The sequence below is a fragment of the Sceloporus occidentalis genome, unplaced genomic scaffold, assembly GCF_023333645.1.
Source record: "Sceloporus occidentalis isolate IW3139 unplaced genomic scaffold, rSceOcc1.0.p SCAF_3, whole genome shotgun sequence".
Taxonomy (NCBI): Eukaryota; Metazoa; Chordata; class Lepidosauria; order Squamata; family Phrynosomatidae; genus Sceloporus; species Sceloporus occidentalis.
This window is the reverse complement of record NW_028316983.1, coordinates 126909446-126935107: the sequence shown is the minus strand read 5'-3', so window position 1 is coordinate 126935107 and position 25662 is coordinate 126909446. Positions and strand designations below refer to the sequence as shown.

The 25662-nt window shown below is 39.3% G+C and overlaps 1 long non-coding RNA gene and 1 pseudogene across 2 annotated transcripts in view; one reads left to right on the top strand and one right to left on the bottom strand.

The window, feature by feature from the left end:
* LOC149316737 (uncharacterized) overlaps nucleotides 1-25662 on the bottom strand; it is a 62356-nt gene that overhangs the window by 17437 nt on the left and 19257 nt on the right. The window lies entirely within an intron of this gene.
* The window catches only part of LOC149316738 (ribosome-binding protein 1-like), a 44720-nt pseudogene that overhangs the window by 2479 nt on the left and 16579 nt on the right, over nucleotides 1-25662 (top strand). The window contains exons 3-12 of the transcript XR_016280519.1: nucleotides 2149-2297; nucleotides 6259-6381; nucleotides 7634-7786; nucleotides 11691-11809; nucleotides 13538-13691; nucleotides 19497-19635; nucleotides 19806-19993; nucleotides 20203-20240; nucleotides 23602-23692; nucleotides 25480-25572. The product of XR_016280519.1 is annotated as a ribosome-binding protein 1-like (transcript). The remainder of the gene's footprint in view (nucleotides 1-2148; nucleotides 2298-6258; nucleotides 6382-7633; nucleotides 7787-11690; nucleotides 11810-13537; nucleotides 13692-19496; nucleotides 19636-19805; nucleotides 19994-20202; nucleotides 20241-23601; nucleotides 23693-25479; nucleotides 25573-25662) is intronic.

Here is a 25662-nt window from a genome sequence, read left to right as displayed (position 1 = left end):
CAGGCAGACAGACTATACAGCAGCATCTACTGTTGGACTTCTCTGACTTGTAGTAGATCAGTAGATATTTCCTACTCTGAGTGAAACAACTGTGTAAACAAAAGAATCTTCAACTCACCCAAATTAGGCTGCTAACACCAACAAAGCTTAGATAAAATAAAGAGTAATTTTGTTTGTAACACTATTTATATGTGGGCACTACTTTTGATACTGTAAAAGGTGATTATAATGTTGATCATGTGCAACTTTGTTTTTCAGTTCTGTCCTCTGTATTAGGAAAATTGTCATGGGTAAAGCAGACTTACATTAAGAAACATTACATGTTATACGCCAGGCTTCCCCAGCTTGGTGCCTTCTGCAGGTTTTGGACTATAATTGCCATAATTCCTGACAATTGGCCATAGCAATGATATTCAAAAAATTTGGGTGGCACCCGGTTAGGCAGGCAGCTTTACAATATGCCCTTCTAGAATACATCTCGGGAACTGTATCTTTTCAGGACCCACATGTTGAGCATACATGGCTTGGCTCTGACATGCTACCTTTCTATGTGCAAAAACATTTTAGTGATGAGGAGGGTTTTCAACTTCTTCAACTTAATCTTTGCCTTTCAAAAATAAGTTATGGTGTTTAAACATTTTGTTTGAATCAGGATCACTTCTTCTGAGATGCTTTATGTTCAGATTCCAATAATCTATGCAAACTGCATGAATCTTATTTCAGAGATAACATTCATTAACTTCTTCAAAACAGTTCCAGTGAATATTTGGCTCATGCTTATATTTCTCTCTGGATGTACACATGCAGAACGAGCTATAACATTTCACCTTGCAAGTAGAAAATTGTATTTTTAATTTTCATGTCCATATTAACACAACATGGAGTGAGCTGTATACTAGAACACAGGAAATTGAAATGTTGAACTTCACATCAGTGCCTTGAAAATATGATACCACTTCTACAGTTTTGCCCCTTTTATACTACAAACTGCTTTTACAAATAATGTTTGCAAGGAAGGACAAGGAGAAAACAGTCCTGATGAATTTTTTTCTAACTGTTTATGGCTTTGATCATTGATTATAGTTGATAGACTTTGTTGTAGCAGTTTCATTCTTACCTGGATACATGATTTCAGAAGCTGTTTCTGGGTGAGTGCTCTTTGGCATTTAAGCTCTGTGGTTCTTTAGAATGACTGTCTACATTAAATTACTGAATGAGTTTTATCTAAATATGCTCTTCTTCATTAATAATTTTCACCCTCTTTTTGGACAAAGGTAGCATTGCCATGATTGTAAATGCCCTTGAAACCCATCTTAAAATCCAGGCAACTTAAAAGGGGATGGAGTTTTATGACACTGGTAAGCAGGTTGCTGAAGGATGATTCATCCAGCCCCTCTCCCACCAGCAAGCAATGTTGAGACGGGATCCCAGAGGGGTCCCTGCTTCTGTTTGGCATTCACTGGTGAGAGAAGGCTGGATGTGTCATCCTTCAGCATCTTGCCTGCCAGTACTGCAGAATTCTGTCCCTTTGTGCAGTTGGTTGAATTTTAAAATGGATTATGGGAGTCAGATCAGGAGATGGAGCATAGCCACGGTATCATGGCTACTTATCTGCTGCAGAATCTTCACCTATCCCCATAAATTCTAACATATATTAATTTAAGACATGGCAAAAAGATTGAGAAAAAATTAGGCAGGAGGCTGTTGACATTTTAGCTGCATCAACATTGTAGAAATAATCCAGTCTGATACAATTTTAACTGCCATGGTTCAGTCCTACAGAATTCTGAGAATTGTGGTTTGTTGGGGCACCAGAGCTCTCTGACAGAAAAGGCAAAATATCTCACAACACTACAGTTCACAAAATTCCATAGCTTTAAGCCATAGCAGTTAAAACAGCATCAAACTGGATCATTTCTATTGTGCAGATTAGCCACAGACTTCCCAAATTGATCAAGTAAATTGTAGAGTAGATAAAGATAGCTTGACAATTTCATTGGCTTTTCGGCACTCCTTTGGCACAGCATGCCTGAAAATTTATCATCAAACTCTATGATTCTATGATTTCAGGACCTTTAAAAAAAAGTATTATTTCGGACTGTGGCTTTAAAATTTGCAGCTTACTTCTATTCCCCCTTCTCTTTGTAGCTACCACAGATGCTGAAGGCATACTTTCTCTGCCATACAAGACCTTAATTTCCATAATCAGCAGCATGGTTTTTGGAGAAGGTGAGATCCAGCAGCTGATTGAAATCCTGACTGAGAAAGCAGGAGGTGCTCAGGATCCATGGCTTATGGTAAGGACACCTTTTGATATTCAAAGCTCTGTTGTGAATATTTACTGTATATGCTCATGTATAGGTCTAGAAATTTTAGTCAAAAAATTGACCCCCAAGACCTTGGTTGACTTATTCATGGGTGAATGTAAATACTATAATTTAACTCTTATTTAAATAAGGGAACCATCCCCTGGTGTCCTGGAAACACTGACACCCCTCCCTCTACTCTCTCAACCACCCAACCTTTAGAGTAAGTCCAAAACAGTTATGCCTGCCAGAATATTGTAATTTCTTTCACGTCATTTTCCTTTGCTTCATTATTTAGAATCATAGAATCGTAGAATGAGAAGAGACCACAAGGGCCATTCAGTCCATGCCCCTAAGTTTGACCCTCGACTTATCCACAAGTCATGTCAAAATACATAATTTTGGTCCCAAAACCTGCTCTCGACTTATACATAAGGTTGACTTATAGTCGAGTATATGCGGTAATTTCTTCTCTACATAAGTATATCACAGTTGAATACAAGGTAGTGTAAATGGCTTATCTAGGGAGAGGTTGTCCTAGCATGAGGTAAGTTGATGAATCTGCATTGGACAGGGTTCTTTTAGAAAAGGTAGAGTAGTGCCCAACCTGTCACTGGGGTGGCCAACCTGCGTCTTTGTCGTCTAGTTAAGATGAGAACTCAAATGAGTGAATCTCCCTCCATGTAAATATTTTATTTAATCGTACAAGGATTTATTTAATCCTACAGTATTTCCTTGGGCTTTTCCTTGCCGCCAATAATTTATGTGAATTTATGGGATAATGTTTGGAACACAAGGAAATAGTTTTACTTATGGAAATTTTTACACAAAGATGGTTCAATACAGAGCAAGATGTATACACTTCTGAATGCTTCACAAGTACAAATTGATAACAATATATGGAAGTAAAGATATATTCCAGTTTTGCGTTCATTTTTGTTCAGGATCTACTATGAAAACAAAGTTTGGGGAAAGAGCTAAGGGAAGAATTTAGTTCCGTTTCTTCTGATATCACATATTTTAATGGGGCTTGTATAAGAAAGCATCTCTGTGGAATACACCCCATATTCATTAGTGGGAAGGGTTTGCTATTCAGATTTTTTGATCTCAAGCACCAAAATTATTTGGATCAGCACTGAAACAACCTGACTCCATGCGTATGTTGTAACCTGATGTTGTCTTAATGGTGTTTTGTTTTGTTTTTGCATTGGTTTCATTGTCCTCATGTATGGATATTTGTGATATCTGGAAAGATAATTTGCAATATAAATAAAAACCATATGGTAAAACTTCTGCTGGCAACAAAAGTTCCAAAAATTCTATCCTACTGTTTTTGTTTAGACAGTTATTATAGAAATGGATTATCACAGAAGAATCTTCTCTTTTGTGGAATAACATCAGGAAGTTCACAAGGGCTGTTGGTGTTCTGCCAAGAAGGCATGAAATATATTTCTGTCTGCTTGATTCAAATAAACTGGGAAGCCTAGGTTGAGGTTTTCTGCATACTCACATGAGTAAATTCCATTGAATTCACTAGGGCCTACTTCTAAGTAAGCATGCACAAGCTGTAGGTCTGAGGGTATATAAACAAAAGTGTTTGGATGTGCTGCACTTGGAACAACAATTAGGTAGAAAATAGTGCAGCAAAGGTGATTTTTGTGGAAAAAATGGCAGCATATGAGATAGAGATTCTCCCTCCTGTCCTCCCACATGTGGACAGAAGTTAGCAGAGAGAAAAGCTCTTATCTATTTCCATAGAAAAACTGGCAGATGCCTTACAACTGAGTGAATCATCTAGCCCATTATTGTCAACACAGACAATATTGTCTGGCAGTAGCTGTCCAGGTTTCAAGCAGCATTCTTTCTGTTCCCCACCTGGAGATGAACATTGGACCTCTACATGCAAAATATGTGCTTTGTCACTGAACTATAGATGCTCTCCAAAAATCAGTGAGTTTCTCTCTGCTTGTTACCTTTCCCAGGGCCTGAGGTAGTGAATGCCAGACACTGGGAAGATTTAAAAGACATAAAAAGAGAAACTCATGCTGCTTTTAGCTTTCTCTAAAGACCAGCATGAAATGAGAAATGAGACTGTGTGGGTGTAGGTCACTATGTCTATATTGCCCTGTGATATCAAAAAGCCCTTTGTGACATAATCTGAGAAAAATCTTGGATTAGGAGATTAAATTCTATTATTTCTTTCAAAATAAAGTATTTACTGTGGCAGGAGCCTTTGTGATCTAGTCCACTCCATTAGATGTTGGTATGTTAATCACACTTAGTATCCCTCTGTGTATATATAAATCAGACACAGTGATGTTACAGTGAAATTAAATAGTTATGAAATGCATGAGACTGAATTTCAGTGTAAAGTTTAAGAAGAAATGTACTAGCAGATGAATTACCACCTCACTGTTGACTCAATATCCTAACCTGAAGTGGGAGAGGAAGCCCACTACTCGAAAAAGCAGCACATGAAGGAGCAGTGATCACAAATTCCAGTTTCCATGCAAAATTGCTCTTCCCCTCAATCATGGACCATTCTGCCCAGTGCCAGCAAATCTGGGGGTGATGTAGCAATGCTGTGATGATTCCCCTACATTGCCCCAATTTGAGGCAAATTTAGGAGGAGAAGCCAATCCACTCAGTATGATAAAGAGAAGTTCCCATTACATCCTCCCAGCCTTAATGCCACCCTAAACCCCACACAACCTGCCAGGCATATTTAAACCATGGGGCTGAACAGATTGCCCCTAAGGGATGGTGGGAGGCCGCCCCTTTCCTGGTCGGATCGGGGCCGCAGCAACCTCATGCTGCGGCCTCGATCCAGCCTCTGGAGGGCGCAAAAAGAAGCCACAAATAGCAGCTCCTTTTTGCACTCTCCAAAGGGTGCCATAGCTGCAGTGGTGCGGCTCTGTGGCGCCCCCTCAGCGCTGCATCATTTGGACGCAGTGCCGGGGGTGCATCATGATGGCGTGCACCATCTGGAATGGCTCGCACCATCATGGCGCCAGGGAGGTGGAGTTAGGGCAAGTTTTATCAGGACACAGAGCTCTGACTCCGCCCACAAGTCGGCATAAATTGCCGGTCTGTACAGGCCCTGCAACAGCTTCTGCTATTTGAGACAGTGTGGAAGACACCCGGAACAAAGAGCTCACAGTTATCTTGTAGCATGATTCAGTCCAGCTTATTGCTGGGGCTTAATTCTGGGACTTGTTCTGCTTATTCATGAGTAATAATGAAGGGGAATGTTTTGTAGAATTGATCACCTTTCAGCCTTGTTTAAATATTTGAAGGGATGTCACACTGAGGATGGAGCAAGTTTGTTTTATGCTGCTCCAGAGAATAGGATACAGAGCAATGGATGCAAGCTACAGGAAAAGAGATTCCACAGGGCTCGACATAGACTCATAGAATCACTTTGGCTTTCTTGTACGAAAATTTGTTGTTCTGATCCAAAAGGATATCATTCTCATCTTCTGCTTGGTTTGGCAATTTGTAATAAACTCCCAGAATGTATTCCTATTATTTCTCCATTCTCTTATTTTTGTACTCTCAACTATCTTGTGTGCTTGAATTTGTGGATTTCTTCAAAGGTGTTTCATTTTGCTGCTGCTGCTTTCCTATTGACTCTATTTCTTTTGAATGGGTTATATTTTTCAATCAAATCAATGGACTTATCTCACCAATATAAGTGGCTTTTGGGCACATAATGACAAGGAGCAAATATATATTTAATCATTCCGTGCATGCATGTGGGGAGCATGGTGTCCCAAAGCCAGTCACAGTTGCCAAGCAGGACTGTCTGTAAGAGAGAATTTAATTGAGCACAAAACAGTACCCAGTAAGCTTGTCAGTGAACACCTTAGTTGTCTCAGACATGCAGTCACAGATGTCTGAAACATTTCATTCAGCACCAAGATCTTAATTTTATTTCTGATTGTTCTAATAGGCAACACAGAAAAGTGACCCTGTTGCTGTTCTGAAACGACAGCTGGAGGAAAAAGAGAAGCTTCTTGCTATGGAGCAAGAAAATGCAACTGCTGCAAAAGCTAAACTGAGAGAACTTACAAAGGTAAGTCTGTAAAGCTTTTAGGCCTCTGAAGTGGAACTTGGCATTCCCAGAAAGCATTTGCTTCCATTCCTCCTCATAAGATCCTATAGCAACACGGACACTCTCTCATTCTGTCCTTAAACATGAGAGAGTTGTTTTGTTTGCTCTAATCTGTATAGTGTCAGGGCTAGCATCCCCAGTGGTCTAATTTAGGGTTCATATCCATTTTGAATACAGCTTTTCTGGTCACATGTGAGGGCCTATGTCTGTTTGGGTCAAAAATTGGCTTAATTTTTCTTCTCCTTTTGAAAAGCTCTATGCTGATACCATATTTTTACAGGCCTGTAATAAATATTACACATCAAAGTGTTGAAAATTATACTGAGAATTTTGCCATGCAGGGATATCAGTGTCTTTTCTGCCATAGTGTTATGATCCCAAACCGCTGGGTTCAATCAGATTTCTATGTTTTTAATTGTACAGTATTGTTCTTTGAATGGTGTGAGCCACTCTGGGTCCCAGTTCTGGGGAAAGAGTGGGATGCAAATAATTATCATCATCATGAGATGACAAATTGCTTGGCTCAATCAGAATGTTGTCTGCTGTGTGTCCTGCCAAATGGAGGTAGGCACAGGGAAATCAAAGCTGGCAAGCTGGTTATGCTTGCAATTCCAGGTGCCTGAAGGTGAGGATAAGAGTGAAGGCTAACTCGGCAACTTCTGTCCGTCTGTCCCCATAAAAGAAGTGGCTAAGGGGTATGTGTGTATGTGTTCATGCATGCATTACATGTCAAGCTAGTAAAATATGGCAGTATGGTTCAGATGCCAGTAAGTAGGTGATAGCCTTCAACTATTCATGATTTAATAACATTGCTTTACATGTGTGTTTCAGATCACCCAAACAATATTGAATAACTACTGTTTCAGGACAGTGTATTAAGATGGGCAGTGGGTCCCTACCACTTTTTGTGCCTCTCCCCCCTCAATTTCAAAAAAGGAGAGCTGTCCTTCCTAGAAGTATCCAATAGCAACAGCTCACCTTTAAAACACTTTGCAGCACCCTCCCCTCCACAGCCCTGTGTCTTTAGGGGAGGGGGCAAAAGTGGTTTTGCAAAGCCAGAAGTACACATCCAGACACTGCCAGTTTCATTCTGAGGAGCAATGCAGCCCATGATTAGAACAAGACATGTTTGGCCCCTGGACTCCCAGAACTCTGTTGTATAATCTGAGTCTACACATTATATCTTCTTAATTATGAATGCCTTCTCTTAAAGGAACTAGCAGCTGAGAAGGCAAAGACAGTCATGCTTGAGAATAAATGCAAAGAGCAACTGCAGACACATGAGCAAGAAATGTCTGCTGTCCAAGCCCGTATGCAGGCCAGCTATCAGGACCATACAACCGAAACCCAACACTTGCAAGGAAAGGTAGGAGAAGTGGCTTAGCTTTATTTTGTACTCATGACTTATCTTTGCATTGTCAGGGTATACATCACTTAATTCAAGTTGAGCTTTATTTGCTAAAAACATTGGTAATGACAGGATTACGAAGAGCACATGATACTTCTGGTGACTGGGTACTTTGTTACATATTATTATAATAGATAATAGTTTGGTTTATTTAGAAAAAATAGGTTTTAAAAGTTTAAATAATAAAAAACATACATATAACACACAAACTTAAAACATATTCATACACATCCATAAAGAAAATAAATATATTGTGCTATGGTGGGTACCTAGAGGTTTGAGATAGTCTCTACAAATTCTGGTGAAGGTCCCTTAAAGAACCAGCACAAACCTTTTTTTCCTTGCTGGATAGTCAAAGGGGTTGGGAGCACATCACCATTCGGCTTAACTGTATCGTCTTATTTTTATCCCTACTGAAATTAAAATCTCTGCTAAAATGTCATGCCACTGCTCAGTTTCCTAACCTTTTAAATTTTCAAAGAAGTCTCCATGTTAGTCTCTTGCAGAATAAAAAGAAGGAAGGAAAAAAATCTGAGACCACTGAAACACATCATCAATGAGCTACAGATAATTCTAGGAAATAACACAGCCCTCTCACAAGCTCTGGGAGGCAGGAGTTTATTGGCCCACAGACAGCCTTAAAATTTTAAACAATTACAACAGGATACAGAATGTGGATGGTAATACAAGGACAAGACACTGCCACAAACCCAGATTCCAAATCTGTCCCCAAATCTACTCTGGGAGCAATATTACAGGGGCCAGTAACATCACTCACAACATCAGAGGTGCATTTACTTGCTCTTTCTCCAATGTGAGATTAGCCATCCTATGCTAGCAATGCCCCTTTGCATTCTACAGTAGACAAACAGTCTCTACGCAAGAGGATAAATGGACACAAATCTGGTATTAGCAATGGCAATACAGTATATATTTTGGGGAGGAGGGGAGAAACAGTTTCAGAACATTTCAACCATCCTGGACACACACAATAGTGATTTGCAAGTTGTGAACAAAGAAATTACAGAGGGAGACTAGAAAGTGACACTGCTGAATTGAATTATATTCACAAGTTCCAATCCATTAGCAGAAGTATGAATAAGATCAGTGGCTATATGATACACTAAATATATTAATGCAAGAATCCTCACTACCACACACATAATAAAAGAAATTGTTTCTGAGAGAGTTTTGAACCATGGGAAACTGACTTTTGGTAAGCAGATTTATTGCCTTCATACATCATCACTAACTGACCACTGTAAAGATCTGAAAGACCTGTATCACCATTTGAAAATGTAGGCTAAGGGTCATGTTTTGCATCTTTCTGGATCCTGTTGCATTCCATCCCATCCCCACTCCAACAACTGTGTAAATATGCTTTATTCAGAGAAGAGGTGATGAGCACATATAAGAAGCAAAAGCAAAACAGGAGGCAAGCTCCATGTGCCGATAGATGATCACTTGTTTTATTTCTTATTACTAAAAAAAAAGCTCAATAGATTTCAGCTTCTATCAAAGTTGGTCTTCTTCAGAGACTACACTAACAATACAAATATAATTCCATTAAATATATTATCAAAGACAACACAAAGTTGATTATATTCTTTTAAAAACATATAAATTACATTTGATCTGCATATTAAAGTGCATATACATACCTTTACAGAGACATTTCTGGAGTTGTACAAGGCACTCTCCAAATGACGAGCATTAGGCAAAGAGCAAAAACCATTCTTCGTTATTTCTATACAAACTCGGGCAGTCAGGAGAGAATTATTTCTCAGAAATTGGTCACAAGGATATCTGATACAATTACCTTGAATATTTCCTCAGTTTGCTTCTCGTGTCTTTCACCTCCCCTCCCCCCCATGTCTTTATATTAGAGATTTGTAAGTTCAAATCTTCATTTAAACCTGTCGGCACTACTGCACTTTTGATAAAGAATGTCCATTTATATATTTTAAAATGAATATCCATTTATTTCTATTCTTTGTGTCCTGTTCCTTTCATCTATCGATCAATAGTTTTTCAGTCCATAGGAGGGTTTCTCCCATATTTGTTCAATTCGATAAGGAAGTCCAAGTAAACAGTGTCTGTCAGATCACTTTGTCCACATGTTTATTTAAACTTTCAGAGCACTTTAAAAGAGACAGGAATTATCTTTGCAAAGCCTATCCTTGTATATGTTTGACAGTTTTATATTCTATAAAGTTTCCCACTGATTTACTTGGAACAGACATTAAGCTAATTAACCTAAAATTACTGTATTTTTGTTGTATGATCAGCAGTTTCACTTTCAGTTACATGAATACTTTCATAGTAATACCATCTCTATCTAGTGCTTTGTTTTATATTGTTTGTTAATAATGTCTAGTGATGCCTTTCTTCTCACCACTATTGGCCTTAGCTCTTCATTCTCCCCTCTGGAAACATTACATCTAGCACCAGTATGTGCCTGATAAATTTGGAAGCCTTCTTGTTATTATTCTTCATTTCAGTTCATTCTGTGCATTTTGCTCAAGGCTATGATAGTATGCCCTGAAGGCTTACATATTTCTGAAGTATGATGTTACTACTGCAGTTCTGTGGAGGCTCCTAGATTGAAACTATTCCCCTTTTAATGTGCAACGTGACAAACCATCCTGAATAAATATTTCCCTGTTCTTTCTGCAGTGTTTGTATCAAAAGATACAAAAGATATCCCACTGGTTTTCTGCATTTCATTAGTTTCCATTCTGCCCACTGCTTCTGTGTTGTCCTTTAAAACCAAGTTCAGCTTTCCCTTCTTGGCTCAGGGGCTCCTAGTAGTAACATGTAAAACATATGTGTGGTGTCACTCTCCAGATGGCAAGAGCATTTTCCTTTGTGGGCCAGCCCTTTGGAGTGGTTTTCACATATTGTTCCTTTTGTCTTGTATGCATCCTGTGGGTGATCACTCACATCTCCTAGGGATGAATTAATCTAGAAGCCATTGGTTTTTCTTTCAAGTATCCATTTAAATGTTGTTCTGTCGCCTTTCTGATGTATGTTTTTCTTTGTACCTAGGGCCTGTTACAGACAGGCCAAAATAAAGCTGCTTCGAGTCACTTTGGAGGTAAGGTATTTCAATGATGCATGCGTCCTAAGAGTCCAAAAGCCGCACCAAAGCTGCACTCCAGTCCTTAGAAATGGAGTGTGGCTTTGGTACAGCTTTTGGACTCTTAGGATGCATGCATCATTGAAATACCATACCTCTAAAGTGACTCGAAGCAGCTTTATTTTGGCCTGTCTGTAACAGGCCTAGAGAATCCTTAAATACATGGATTCCACTGCCTTATTTATGGGAGGTTATGTTTCATTTTCTCACTGATAGTACACTAATTTTGCTTGGATGGTGTATATGGGAGAAGCAGGTCCCACATTAAATTACTGGGACCTCTAATTTGAATTATGTTAGGAAGCAAGTTTGGAGATGGTTCTGACATGAGGGAAGAGCTCTGCCCATCTGAGTAGACATTAGTGGGCTAGACAGACTTTTTGGCTATAGTGCTGTTTCTTAAAAATGTGTTTTCTGGATAGTCCCTGATGTTGTCTCCTAAAGAATAATTTCTGACAACTAGGGACACATAAATATGGTTTTGCTAATAAACTAGGGGTGTTTATAGCTGCCTTCTCACAAACTTGACTTGGTCTAATACATTTGGCTTAAAATTGTTTAGTCTGCGTTCTCATCATCTCAATGGGCTGACAGAGTCAAAATAGACAACGTTATACCTGGAAAAAACCATATGTTTTCTACATAAAGTTCTGAGAAATTATGGAAGGATAAAATAACAGCTAGGAGCTATTCTGATGTTATTCTTTACTGATTGATTTTTAGATTCGGACGCTACAAGAACAGCTGGAGAATGGGCCTAACACTCAGCTTGCTCGCTTGCAGCAAGAAAATTCAATTCTCAGAGATGCTTTAAATCAAGCCACGAGCCAGACTGAGAGCAAGTAAGACAAAATACTTTAGTTAATGTAGATTCATGAGATTGTACCATGGATAGGAAAATTCTGTACCTGCTACAGACCCCTATAGTAAAGTTGAAACTGATTGAGCAAACTGCTGGCTTAATAAAGAGCACAAATGAAAGAACAGAAAAACTTTCATTGGAATACTGTGTCCAGTCCTGGGTACCACAGTTTGAGAAGGACGCTGCCAAGCTGGAATGTGTCAAGAGAAAGTTGACCACAGTGGTAAACAGTCTAGAAACTAAGATATGTGAGGAATGGCAGAGAGAGCTGGTATATTTAGCCTGGAGAAGACAAGACTTGAGAGGTAATGAGATTGCTGAAATATCTGAAGGACTGTCATGAGGAAAATGGAATTGCTTGTTTTCTTCTGTCCTATAGGATAAGATCTGAATAAATTCAATGATATTCAAATTATAAAAAAATAGATTTTTACTAAACATTAGGAAGGATGTGCTGGCAGTAGAAACTGTCTGACAGTTGAACAGACAAGCCTGGAAAATAGTGGACTTTTCTTTGTAGGAGCTTTTTAAAACAACAGTTGGATGGCACCCTCTCGGGGATGCTTAGGCTGTGGATTTCTACACTGGCACAGGGTTGGAGTATGTGGCCCTTGGGAATCTCTTCCTGTGCTAGGATTCTGTGACCATCTGGAAGGATACCTTCTTGTAAAGCAAGCACCTTTATTGTTTTGCCATGCAACTCCTCTCCTTTATCTAACCTTGAAATCTTGGGCCTGCATCTAGTTATATCAACATTTTCAGTTAGTGCATATGTGTTAACCAATACAGATTTTATTATACAGGCGTTTATGCAAAATGGATTATGCAGTTGATTGTAGGTGCACAACATCTGATAGTACCATCTCAACATCTATTTGTCCAAAGATGTCAAAACAGTGATACCTTTATTGGGACCACCAAAATACACGTTGCAAGCTTTCGAAGCTCCACTGGCAAAGATGTTCAAAATCACACAGGAGCAAGGGGGAAAAAAAGATGCTTCTCTTGAGATCCAAGTTGCCTCCATCCTTTCAGAAGCTACATGCTCCTTTGTTAGGCAGAGAGCTTGTAGCTTCACAAAGGATAGAGGCAACAAATTTCAAGAGGAGCATCTCTTTTTTCTTGTAAATGTAACTTAATTTTTTTTATTTCCTTGAGTTTCACATGGCCAGCCTGCCTGAATGTCCCTCCAATATCACCTGAACTGAGAACAGCCACATCTTGACAAAATGCAGACTTGTGACTAACATTGTCATCATTTTTTCTCCTGTATGGTTTTGAACATCTTTGCCTGATGAAGAAGCCAGTGAAGCTTTGAAAGCTTGCAACATGTATTTTGGCTGGTCCAATAAAGGTATCACTGTTTTGCAGATTTTGTATGTTATTGTACTTTGATACATGTCTAGCATGGCTCTCCTTGTATATGTTATAAGAAAGGGTGTAATTATTCTCTTGTTGCCACTCACTGTCACTCATAATACATTATAGCTAGCATTCCTACTTTTGATGCATTACTTATAAGCTTTGGGTGGCCTATCAGTGAAACAGTTGAAGGGGCCTAGAAGATAAAATAATAAGGGGCAAGGAAACAAAATGACCAAATATTCAATCAGCTGTTGTACAGGGATACATCTTTTGTTTCTGTGTAATCAGAAAGGTATTGAATCAAGCTTGATGTAACTTTATTTCTTGTGCTTTTATTGTTCAGGCAGAATGCCGAACTGGCTAAACTTCGTCAGGAGTGTAGCAGACTAGGCAAAGAACTGACTGAAAAGTTAGAGATTTTGCAACAGGTAGAAGAACAGAACAAGGTCCTAGAAAAGAAAGCTATTTCCTTTGAAGAGCAAATCTGTCAGCTCCAGGTAAGTGGTGTACTGTTTTATATGGGTTAACCAAAAATCTGTATTTATTACAATAATTCACTTGAGGAAATTGCAAAGAGAAGACCTCCAGACATTAAAAGGAGTAGGTCTGGGATGGAAATCATGTGGCCGTCTAAATGTAGTTGGAGTATACTCCCATGAGTTCTTGTCAGCATTGACAATGATGTTGAATGCTGGAACTTGGAGTCCAACATCATCTGTAGGGCCATTTTAATCTCACACTTAATTTCAGTCTACCCCTACGTCTTGGATCTGCAATCCTGAACTTGATCCTAACCAGTAGGGAGAAGTTGGTCACTGGAATCAAAGTTGTTGGTACTTCAGGATGCAGTGACCATATTGTGCTAGAATTCCCAACTGTGGGCCAGGGCAGAGAAGCCTATAGTTAAACACGGAGCTTGGAAAGCTGACTTTGAGGAAAGCTGATTTTAACAAGCTGGGGGTGAGTAAAACCTGGGTAGAATCCCATGTCTAGAGATGCTGAAGGGAAAAAAAAAACATCCAGCAAAGGTGGGAAATCTTGAAGAAGAAGTTGCAAGAAGCACAATCACAAACAACCTCATGGAAGAAGAAAAAGGGAGAACATCAGAAAAAGCCAGTGTAGCTGCACAGCTAACTCAAGGAGGAAATGAACGTAAAACAGAGCATGTATAAAGAATAAAATGAGGAATGAACCACCAAGGTAGAGTACAAATGTGTACCCTAAGCTTGTATGAATATTTTAAGGAAAGTTAAAGCTCAGAATGAGCTGAGACTGGTAAGACAAGTGCAGAGCAACAAAAAGGAGTTTTTCAGATATATTCAAAGCAAGAGAATGACCAAGGAAACAGTGGGAACTGTTACTCAGTATGGATGGTAAAGTGCTAACAGATCACAATGAAAAAGCAAGCCTGCTCAATAACTGTTTTGCTTTACTCTTCTCCCAAAAAGAGCATTGCATGGTTCTATGCATCAGCAGAGACCTTGGCAAGGGATCCAGATTGTAAATCAAAATTGAGAAGGCAATATGTCAGGAATCACCTAGCTAAACTAAATGAGTTCATATCTACAGGGCCAGATGAACTGAAGGAACTTGCTGAACCACTTGTCATATTTTTTTAGGAGTCTTGGAGAACCGATGAGGGTGCCAGAGGACTGGAGAAGGGCAAACGTTACCCCCCCTTCATAAAGGGCAAAAGGAATGACCCAGGAAACTACATGCTTGACCTCTATACCAGGAACAGATTATACATGAGTCTGTTTGCAAGTATCAGTGCAGTGCAGTGATAAATAGGAAGCAGCATGAGTCAAGAACAAATCTTGCCTAACTAATCTTATTTCTATTTTTGATCAGGTCAGCAGTTTAGTACATGGTAGAACACTGTAGATGTTGTTTATCTAGATTTCTGCAAAGTCCCCTATTATATGTTTATTAATAAATTGATTAAATGTGAAATAGATGGTAACACTGTCAGACAGATCCATAATTGGTTGGAAAACCATGTTCAAAAAGTCATAATCAATGGCTGTACTTCGTACAGAAGGGAAGTCTCCACAGTGTTCTGTTCCAGGGCCAACACTCCTCAGTATGTTTATCAGTGAATTAGATGATGGGTTAGAGGGAATCCTGATCAAGTTTGCAAATGATACAAAACTGGGAGTGATAGCAAACACATTGGAAGATAGAAATAGAATTCAAAAGAACCTTGATCAAGAGAGATGGTAGGGTCTCTTTCTTTATATGTCTTCAAAAAGAGTTTAGTCAGCTTTCTTTTGGGCATGTTCTAGCTGGATTTTCTACACTGAGCAGAGGGTTGGACTCAATGGCCTGTGGAGGCCCTTCCAATTCTATGGTTCTGTGATTCCTCATCCTGATACAGATTTCCTTTGCATCTTGGGCAAAGTTACTTGAATCTTATTTACTCATCTTTGTTCCTATGTAGGCGTCATCAGTACGGATGTGCCAAATCCTCTCCAAGTGGAATGTTTTTAATGGGTTCAGTGCAGTTACTTGGTCACTTGTCATGAATAATAATAATAACAATAAAAATTTTTATTTATGTTTCCTCGCCTCTCCCAGTGGATCGAAGCGACTTACAGACTAAGTAAAATCACAAAGTATGTATCTAAAAATTCAATTAAAAACCACTAAAAACAATAAAAAATCAACATCAGACAATAACAATAGCATCACAATCAAGGCAGGGATCATACATAGACAAGAACATATCATTCATATCTGGGGGGTATTCATATCAGGGGGGTATGCTCGACCAAAAAGCTCAGTTTTAACTGCTTTTCAAAATGTTTCTAATGAGGCCGTCAAATGGATCTCCTCAGGAAGACTGTTCCAAAGTCTCGGAGCTATTGTTGAGAATGCTCTTTGGGAAGTAATAGCGTATTTGGAGGTTGCTATTTCCAATAAGTTCTTACCCGATGTTCTAAGAGTGCGGGGCGGATTGTATAGAGAGATGCGGTCCCGTAAGTAACTCGGGCCCAAGACATGTAGGGCTTTATAGGTAATAACCAACACCTTATACTGTGCCTGGAAGCAGATAGGGAGCCAGTGAAGATCTTTTAGAATAGGTGTAATATGGTCAAACCTTGATGAACCGGTGACCAATCTGGCTGCCATATTTTGTACTAACTGAAGCTTCCGAGCTTGGTATAAGGGTAGCCCCATGTAAAGCACATTACAGAAATCTAGACGAGAGGTTACCAGAGCATGAAATGCTGAACCTCAACAGAAATCAATCTCCAGAAATTCAGAACAAAAAACTGTGACTGAAATATTCCCAGAATCAATCACGTACAATCCTTAATGAAATATGGCAGCACATGAGGTGGAACTTTCTTATTCTTGGTATTTATTTCATTTTGATAATAGCCCTCATAGTATTGGAAGAGACCAGAAAGGGCCATCCACTCCAACCTCCTTCTGCCTTGCAGGAATACAGTCAGTGCACTGCCAACAGATGACCATCCAGACTCTGTTTAAAAACCTCCACCACAGACTCCACCACACTCTGAGGCAATGAATTCCACTGTCAAACAGCTCCTACCACCAGGAAGTTCTTCCTAATGTATAGGTGGAATCTCTTCCACTAGTTTGAATCCATTGCTCCATCTCTTAGACTCTTTGCTCCATTCTCAATATGATATTCCTCCTTTACTCCCAGAATTGGGATTCAAGATGGCTTGCAGAATCAAAACGAATCAAATATAGCTAAATTCATAAGTTAAAATTCATTTTAAAATTTGAAAAGTAAAAGTAATACAATAAAATCCTGCCCACCCCCTTTTGAATCAGTTTGCAAAAGTATATCAGAATAAAAGAGTCTGTGGGACCAGTCACACTTAGGTTTTTTGCATGGAGAGATTTGCATCTGTGAATTGATTCAAAATCGACTCACTGTTCCCACTATGTTTTAAGAGAGCAAATATTTCCATGGCGTTTAAATCCGGTCTGAAGTTCTCATTTGCCACTATTCCAGATCAAAATGGAGGTGCCTCCATTTCCTGAATGGTGGCTGCACAATCTGAATTGATCTCTCACTATTGGAGATGTGGATCGTTGTGGTTTTTAAAAAAAGAACAACTAAGGGATCCTGTGCCAAATGCACCAGTTTCAATGGGCTTTTTGGTTGCCCCCCTGCAAACTGCACCGAGTACAATCAGTGCAAGTTTGAATGACAGATAAATCTTTTTTAAAAAATTAACAAGGAGCGGGTAGCAGCAAACAGCTGGATGACAAACTTGCCTCCTCTTTATTTAGAAATGTTCTTCCAACCATTTCTAGTTAGATCTGTAAAGAAATTACCTGTTTACAAAGGAGTGGATGCTGACTGTCTCCTACAGAAACAGTTACATCATACTACAAGATGTTACGTCTAATGAAGTCTCACACAGCTTCTTGCTGTGCTGTTCAGTTTTCCCTTGGAAATCACATCCAAAGGGTTCTACTAAAATTAGTCCTCCCCTATGTTGGCTGTGTGTTTAAGGATGTTAGAAAACGACAACTGTCTTCTTATAATTGCCATTCTCCATTGTCTACTTCGGTAAAAGACACAACTAGAAATTTCAAGATTCCAGAAGGTGAGAGGATTGAAAACTGCAGCATCATTTAATTTAATTTAATTTCTTTCTGTCCTGCCTTTCTCTCAATACTGGACCTAAGGTGACATGCAAAACCTTAAAAGGAGTATAATTAAAAATCTCTTAATACACAAATTAAAATACAAGTAATAATTTCCATAAATAAAAGTTGCCAAAAAGGGAGGGGTGCAGCATCCACTATTCTTTTCCATGGAGGAAATTACATGGAATCCTGTCATCTGCTAAAATCACTATATAATACAAATCATTTCTTCACAGAGGGCCAGTGCTATCATTAGGTCAACTAGGCAATTGCCTAGGGTACAGACATCAGAGGGGCATAGTGTCAATGCTGGAGTACTTCTCTTCATACTACAGCAGAAACTCCTGTACCTCATGTTTCTGTTGCTCTGAGGATCCTTCTTACACTTCTAGTGTCAGTGGCAAGTAGTGGATACAGTTAGCTCAAACTTATAAAAATGTATATATGCTCAACAAAGTTGTAAAAGAGACTAGTTGGCTTGGCAATTATGTCAGTTGAACATGCTAAGCATCAGCACTTGACTTGAAGGAAATAATGAGAACATTTGCAAAGGAAAAGGCACACAGAATGAGATTTTGATGTTTGGGTACATTATTCATATGTGACAAAACACTGTGGTGTAGTGGATTCACCTTGGTGTGGGAAAGTTAGGTTCAAACTTCCACGATGTTCCTTAAGCTAATCTATTTTTCTTGGTTGTGGGAAGATTAAATGGATCTTCCAAATATTTTAGGAAGAGGTAGAATATGATACAGACATATCTCAGTCAGCAATGCTTCTTAGAAAAAAGATCTTTTCTACAAAATCTGTTTACACCTACCTTGCCCCCCCCCTTCTTCCTTGTCTTCCATTCAGCTGGAAGTTTTTTAAGCACCTTTGGAAGGATGGTGAAGGAGGGCTGGGGAATCCCAGGCTTTCCATGTCACTTTGTAGCAGCATGTCTGCACTAAACAAGGAAATAAAGGCTGAGCTGGGAAAGAATGGGATTCTCCTCTAGCCAACCCTACTGTAGCCCTGTGCGCCTGCAGCAGCCAAGGTAATAGCAGCTGCCTCCAGAATCCCATACCTAGGATCCATGAACAGCGAAACAGAAAAGGGTAAAGTGGGTAAGCCTGCTAACCCAGCATGTTCGATAAGCATAGTTGTGTAAGTTTGGCCATAAGTATGGCAGTCATAAGAAAATGGAGACTTATGCTAGGCTTTCCTGGCCTGGTTGTTTCATTTCAAGTGTGCATAATATTTTGAATAAAGAGTTGCTGAATCATATTGGACTGCTCATCTTTGCTATGGTGCAGGAGCCTGTCTCTGTATTCTTTCTTTGTTACTTCTATCTCTGGCATCAAATTTTCTGTTAAAGAAATAAATTCCAGCAACAGATCTGCATTGTGAAGTGGGGGTATGCCTGGATTTATAAATATGTTGGAAAGCTGCAACAGTTGTTGTCCCTCGGTGAATGTCATGAGGTTTCCTTAAAGGCAGTGGTGCTATTAGTCAGCTATGAAACTGCCATGCATTTATGAATGTTTTGGAAGGAATAGGAAAGAGATTGTGAAAACAGCAATTCCATCTTGTGATGTGCTAGAAATGATGAGGCTTAAAGATTAGCCCTATGCTTATATACCTGCTTTTGTCTTCCAGCTTAATTTTCCCCCATCTCCTCCATGCAGATATCCCAAAAAGAAAAAGAGGCTCCACTACAGAAGAGCTTTAACGAAATCAGCGAAGAACTCTGCAAATGCCAGGCCAACTATCAAAGCTTGCAGAAAGAGCTGCAAAAGACAAAAGAGCAGCAGCCCAATTTTGCTGGTGAGATCATGGTGTACATGTGAAATTTCATTGATGAAGGTCATCAGCTTGCCTCTTTTCCAATGTTTAGGCATCTGGTCCTCAGCTGATTTTTAATGAGAGCTGTTAACTGACAGCTGTATTCTGCCTAAACTGAAATCAGTATTTTCTTCATCTTGCATTCTCTATAGAAATTCAGACTAAACTGCTGCGCTCTGAAGCAGAGGTGAAGAGAAAAGTTGAAGAATTAAATGATTTACAGATTAAGTTATCAGACATCACTGCCCAAAATGTCCAGCTTACAGAAAGGATTAAATCAAGTGAAGCCCTCCTGGAGGCCAGCCAAGCAAAAGAAGGAGAGAAAAACAGAGATGCACAGGTCAGCTTCTTGCAATACTCTTTCTAGGCAGCCTGTTCTTTTTGATAACTTTCTCTATCACTCAGTAGGATTTGCCTCCTTGTGCTGCCAAATTTTAGTAATGTGACAGTATTACACTGTAGCATGCTCTATTTTGGAAACAGGGGACTGCTTTAGAGAAATTAATGTAACTGTCTTTTCTTCTCTCTTCCTCTCCTTCCTATTTACAGGATGCAGATCAAAAGGAGGGCAGTCTACTGCAGTTAAGGTAAGCCTGGTGAGGTTTAACACTGCTAAACTACTTCTGCTGTTAAGGCAAGGACATTTTTACCATGTATACTTAACTGTGTGCATATATGTATGTGTGCGTGCGCGCGCACACACACACACACACAACTGCTGTTGTAACTGAGAACTTTTACTTACACTTACACAAAGGGAAATTAGCAAAAGAACACATCAGGGCTTGTATAAAAGAATATGGACTTTAGTAAACAGAATAAAGAGAAAATAGAAGTTTGATACATGAAGTTCAATGCTGCTTGTAGTCATCAGATAAGCAGCATTCAACTTGGACTGGAGGCGTACTTCAAAAATACGACAGGAACAGGAGACATGTCCCAGGAGGTAGGTCAAAGGAGGGGGAAAGGCACGTGCCTCTATGGCATCTGGTATCTCCCGTGTCAGTGAGGCAATAAATGAATCCCCAGTGAGTTTTAGTTCAGAATTTAAAGCCACTCTCAAGGATATCAAATTCTGTTCACAAAATAGGTTCAGCACCTTGGACGGCTCCTTTACAGCTCAAAGTGAAACCTGGACTAACTCACTGCCCCCTTTAATGTTTGATCTAGCAGCCAGCCTTGCTTTGTGTGCACCAAATAAGGTTGTGGGAGAGCAACAATCTTACTCCCAGATGAGCAATTAAATATGTAGATGGCACAGGGTTTGGGACAGAACCGCTGAAAAAAGGAGTAAATCAGAAAGACAGGGGGTGGGGAATGAAGACTCTGACTGGAAGTATTACTGGAAGAGAATACTCCTTTTCCTGAAGAAACTGGCAGTTCACAAGGGCCTGTTACAGATTGCCAAAATAAAGCTGCTTCGGGTCTCTTTGGAGGTATGCTGTTTAAATTATGCATGCACCATAAGAATCCGGAAGCTGCACCAAAGCTGCACTCCAGTGCTTAGGAATGGAGTCTGGCTTTGGCGCGACCTCCGGACTCTTAGGACCCATGCATCATTTAAATAGCATACCTCCAAAGAGACCCGAAGCAGCTTTATTTTGGCAGTCTGTAACAGGCCAAGGTTGTCTGAGGAAACAATACCAGCGAAAAGTCTACATTAGGGAAAGCAGGGAAATATTCTCCTTTTGGATCCTGAAAAGCTTATATTGTGGAGTGCATGTTGTGAAACTGGCTGATAGTAGGGGTGTGAGGCAGTCCATTTGCTTGGAACTCCAAATGAACTGAATTCAAAAACAGAAAGAACAGAAGTGCATGGGAAAGGGAGAAAATAAACCTGGCTAGTAAGGTGATAGAGTGTCCTGCTATGTCTTTGAGGTTGCATCAGAACCTCAGTTCTGGTTGACCAGAATGAACTTAAGAGTTTTAGGAAAGGTTAACCTACAATTTTTCTGAGAGAGAAGTATCCCTGAAAGAAAATAACAAATGTTATGTAATTTAGACAAATACCTTGGTTTTCTGGCTGTTTTTGTTGTATACAGGTATACTAAATTAACAAAATAATTATATTCCTGGGCATTACTTCTTTAACAGAAAATTTGACATTACTTCTTTAAGCAGAAATATCACAGAAATAATAGGGATTGGTTCCCACAGCACAAAAAAGAAGAGCAGCTCAGCACATTTCAGCAGACTTTTTATTCAAAACTAACAATATGCACATTTGAAGTGAAACAACCAGGTCTGATAAGCCTTACATAAATAAGCAAACCATCTTGAACCTTTGAGAGATGACTTGAAGTCTTTTTCTCAAAATGCATCCAGGAACTGTTTTTTCCTTCATAAGCCTCTTTTTTTCTTATGATTTCCATTTTGGTGGCCAAACTTATAGATTTTTTTTTTTTAACATGTTAGTCGTAGCTGGTGAGGCAGACTTATCTGCTCTTCCCTTTCCTCTCTGTTTTCATGTTCATGCATGTTCAGCAAGCATTTCTGGATATAGTTGTTTTTTATGTTACCTTTTATTGGCAGTGCACACACAACTGCAGTAGGATCAGTTAGTGTACTATCCCATTGTTTCCTGCTTCAAGCGTTATGGGATTATTTGATCAGGGAAATAGATAGGAAAGGAATACATGAGTGCCCTAAATGAATTCACATTTACAGGACTGGATGAACTGCATCCAAGAGCACCAAAGGAACTTACAGGTGGTTTCTCATAGCCACTGTTGATCATCTTTGAGAATACTGAAGAAGGGCAAATGTTGTCCCCATCTTCAAAAGTGGGAGGGGGAGTGACCAAACAACTGTCGACCAGTCAGCTTGACATCAATACCAGGAAAGTTTCTAAAACAGATCATTAAAAAGGCAGTCTGTGTGAACAGTCTGTAAGAGCCAGCATATGTTTCACAAAAACAAATTGTACCAAACTAATCTTATCTCTTTTTTTAAACAGAGTTACAAGCATGGTACATGAGAGGTTGTGCAGTAGATGTAGTACATCTTGATTTCAGTAAAACTTGATTTTAGTAAAGCTTTGACAAGGTTTCACATGGCTTCTTCATCAAGCAATGGTGTTAAAAGTCATACAGAAAGGGGGGAAGGTGAAGACATTAGAGTCTCTGTGGATCTGGAAAAACTTTTAGGTGTTGTATAGGTAAAACTGAGAGCCATCATAGCATAGTGGTTTGAGTGTTGAACTGCAAATCTAGAGACCAGGATTCAGTTCCCAATTAGGGCATAAAACCTACTGGGTGACCTTGGGCAAGTTTCATGTTCTCAACCTCAGGTGAAGGCAATGGCAAACCTCCTCTGAACAAATCTTGTCAAGAAAACCTCATGATAGGATCGCCTTAGGGTTACCATAACTTGGAAACAACAACAACAATAGGTAAAACTTGCCAATAGTAATTAAGCCCCAGTCCATTGTCCTTCTTGTTAAAGTTCGCTCTGTTGCAGCAAAATTTGGTACAGTGAGCTCTTGGTATTCATTGGCATTTGGTTCCAGCCCCCCCTCCCCCACTGTGGATACCAAAATCCATGGATGCTCAAATCCCATTAAATACAACAGAATGGTGAAATGGTGTCCCTTGTATAAAATGGCAAAAATCAGGGTTTGCTTTTTGTAATTTATATATATTTAAAATAATTTCAAGCTATGGATGGTTGAATCTGTGGATAAAGAATTTGTGGGCACAGAGGGCCAACTATCTTCAAATCCAGGAAACATATCCAGGGGTAGTCGTCAGTCCATCAGACAATTCCTGTGCACCTTTCTTCTGGGATAGATAAAGATATGTGTTTCATTTATCATTAAGACTGACATCACCAAAAGACTTGAATACTTAATAGTGTGAGCATATCCAAAACTGGATGCAATGAAATTACTAGATGAAAGTCACTATATGTGGAGTAGGTAGAGTCTTACAGCATCCCTTTCTGTTACAGATTCCAAGAATCATCCACAGAGGTCTCAACTTTACAGAAGGACATCGCAGAACTAAGAGAAACAGTAGAGCAGTTGAAAATAAAAAACAATGTAAGTAATCTTCAAAGCAAATATAAGCTAAAGTATTTGTGCTGGTGCTAGAATTTTATATTTTAAATATTAGCTAAACTTCCTTCTGGTCAATGATTCCCCATCATTTCTTGAATGGGAATTATTGTTTAGGTGGAAGTATGAGAGGGAATAATGATTCTGAAACATTGGTAGTTTCAAGGCCTTGGCTATGTGAGCCTTTTGTTTGTGTGTTTATTCCACCTGTAACATGTAACAACCATGTGGTACAGTGTCACGTGCTTAAACAACATGAGATGAGTGCTGCAACACAATTGTTTGTCATGCCACTTTTGCATCAGAATCAGCAGGTAAAGATGTGATGTAGTTATTTTTCATTATGGTTGACTAATGAGATTGGCACAATAATGCTTTTTTTCATGTTTGTGGAATTAAACCATACAGAAGGTTGTGCTCCTCAAAGATAATAATTGGATTTGGGCCTACACACACATACACACAATTTTCTACATGACATATATTTGACACGGAAGATTTTGAGTTTTAATGTTGTGTTGAAACTTCATTTGTGTGGCTGAATCTCTTACCATGAACAGAGGTCCAATCTCAAGAAGTAGTTGGATGCCTTGGATATTTGTTGAGGAAACAACTACATTATTTTCTGTTCTTGATGGAGTAGGAAGATAATGTTCCTGACAATTGACTTACATTGTAAGGGTGGGGAACTCTACCTGTGGTGGATCAATATTTCTCCCTGCAGCCATCTATGACATGGATGGGGGGGTGGACAGTCATGTCCATAGGTGTCTTTGGGTTCCTGGGCAAAGAAAGGCTTCACCTCTCTACCTCTTCCCGTTTGGAGGGATGGAGAAGAGAAGAAAACTGTTCTCATCTAGTGTCTGTAGGCTTCATTCTGCTTCTTCCTCCTCAGATGTAATCCAGAACCTCTGAAGGCTAGATTCCAGTAGGCTGGGTTTTGAAGCACCCAGTCCTCCAGACTGTCATTCTTCTGGCAGCAATTCCCCCTTTATCTAGGGCACAGGATTCCGTGCCATCCCCACACTGTTTGGTATCAGACACTGTTGTTCAAAACTAGAAATGGACTTCCAGTCACTTTCTGGGTTTATTACATAGTAATTTATTTAGCCTTTTTAGCAGTCTGTGTTGCCCTAGAGACTTTCAAGGGTAGAAAATTGGCACTGGCCCTGCCAAAATTGTTCTTTCTACAGACAGGGAAGGCATATGTAATGAAAAGCAGGGGCCAACTAGAAAGAATTTAAAAGGGAATAAAGTTAAGATGCTTGGAATTCCAAACGTGAACGAGTGGGATTTTGAAAGAATATATGTGGCCAGTACAGTACAGTAGGAATCTAACATGAACAGTTTTGTTGAAACAAAATGTAGTCTCTGTGTGTTCATTTGTGTGTGTCTGTGTGTGTGCGTGCATGTACACATGTACACAGACACGCTGATAGAAAACTAAGTGGTATTAACAAGGCAAATGCTTAAAAATAAAGTACCGGCAATGCAATGAGAATAAAAGTCTTCTAGAGGAAAGTGGGCAAAAAGGGTAGGGCTTGGTTTTGAATCCAGCAAGAATAGTAAGATTGTACATTTTTAAAAGTCATAATTTAAAAAAAAATTGACAGGGTACAAGAAAAGCTATGGGAGTCATTGGATTTACAGTATAACAATTAGGTTTAAAATAAAAATAAGAGTAATAATTTTAAAAATTAACTTTGGGAAATTGATTGAATTGTCACTTTCCTACCAATACTTACCTTTTGGGTGTCATTTATTTCCAACAGGACTTGCAAGAAAAGAACTTGGAAGCCACAGAAACTCTGGTTTCAGTGAGAAAGACTTATGAGGAAAAGTTGCTATCCTCAGCCCAAACAAAGGTTAGCTTTTCTGCACATTCCCAACAGTAACACTGTAATTTTTTTAAAAAGAATTCTGTAAATTTTGGATAGGTTTATATTTTCTTTAAA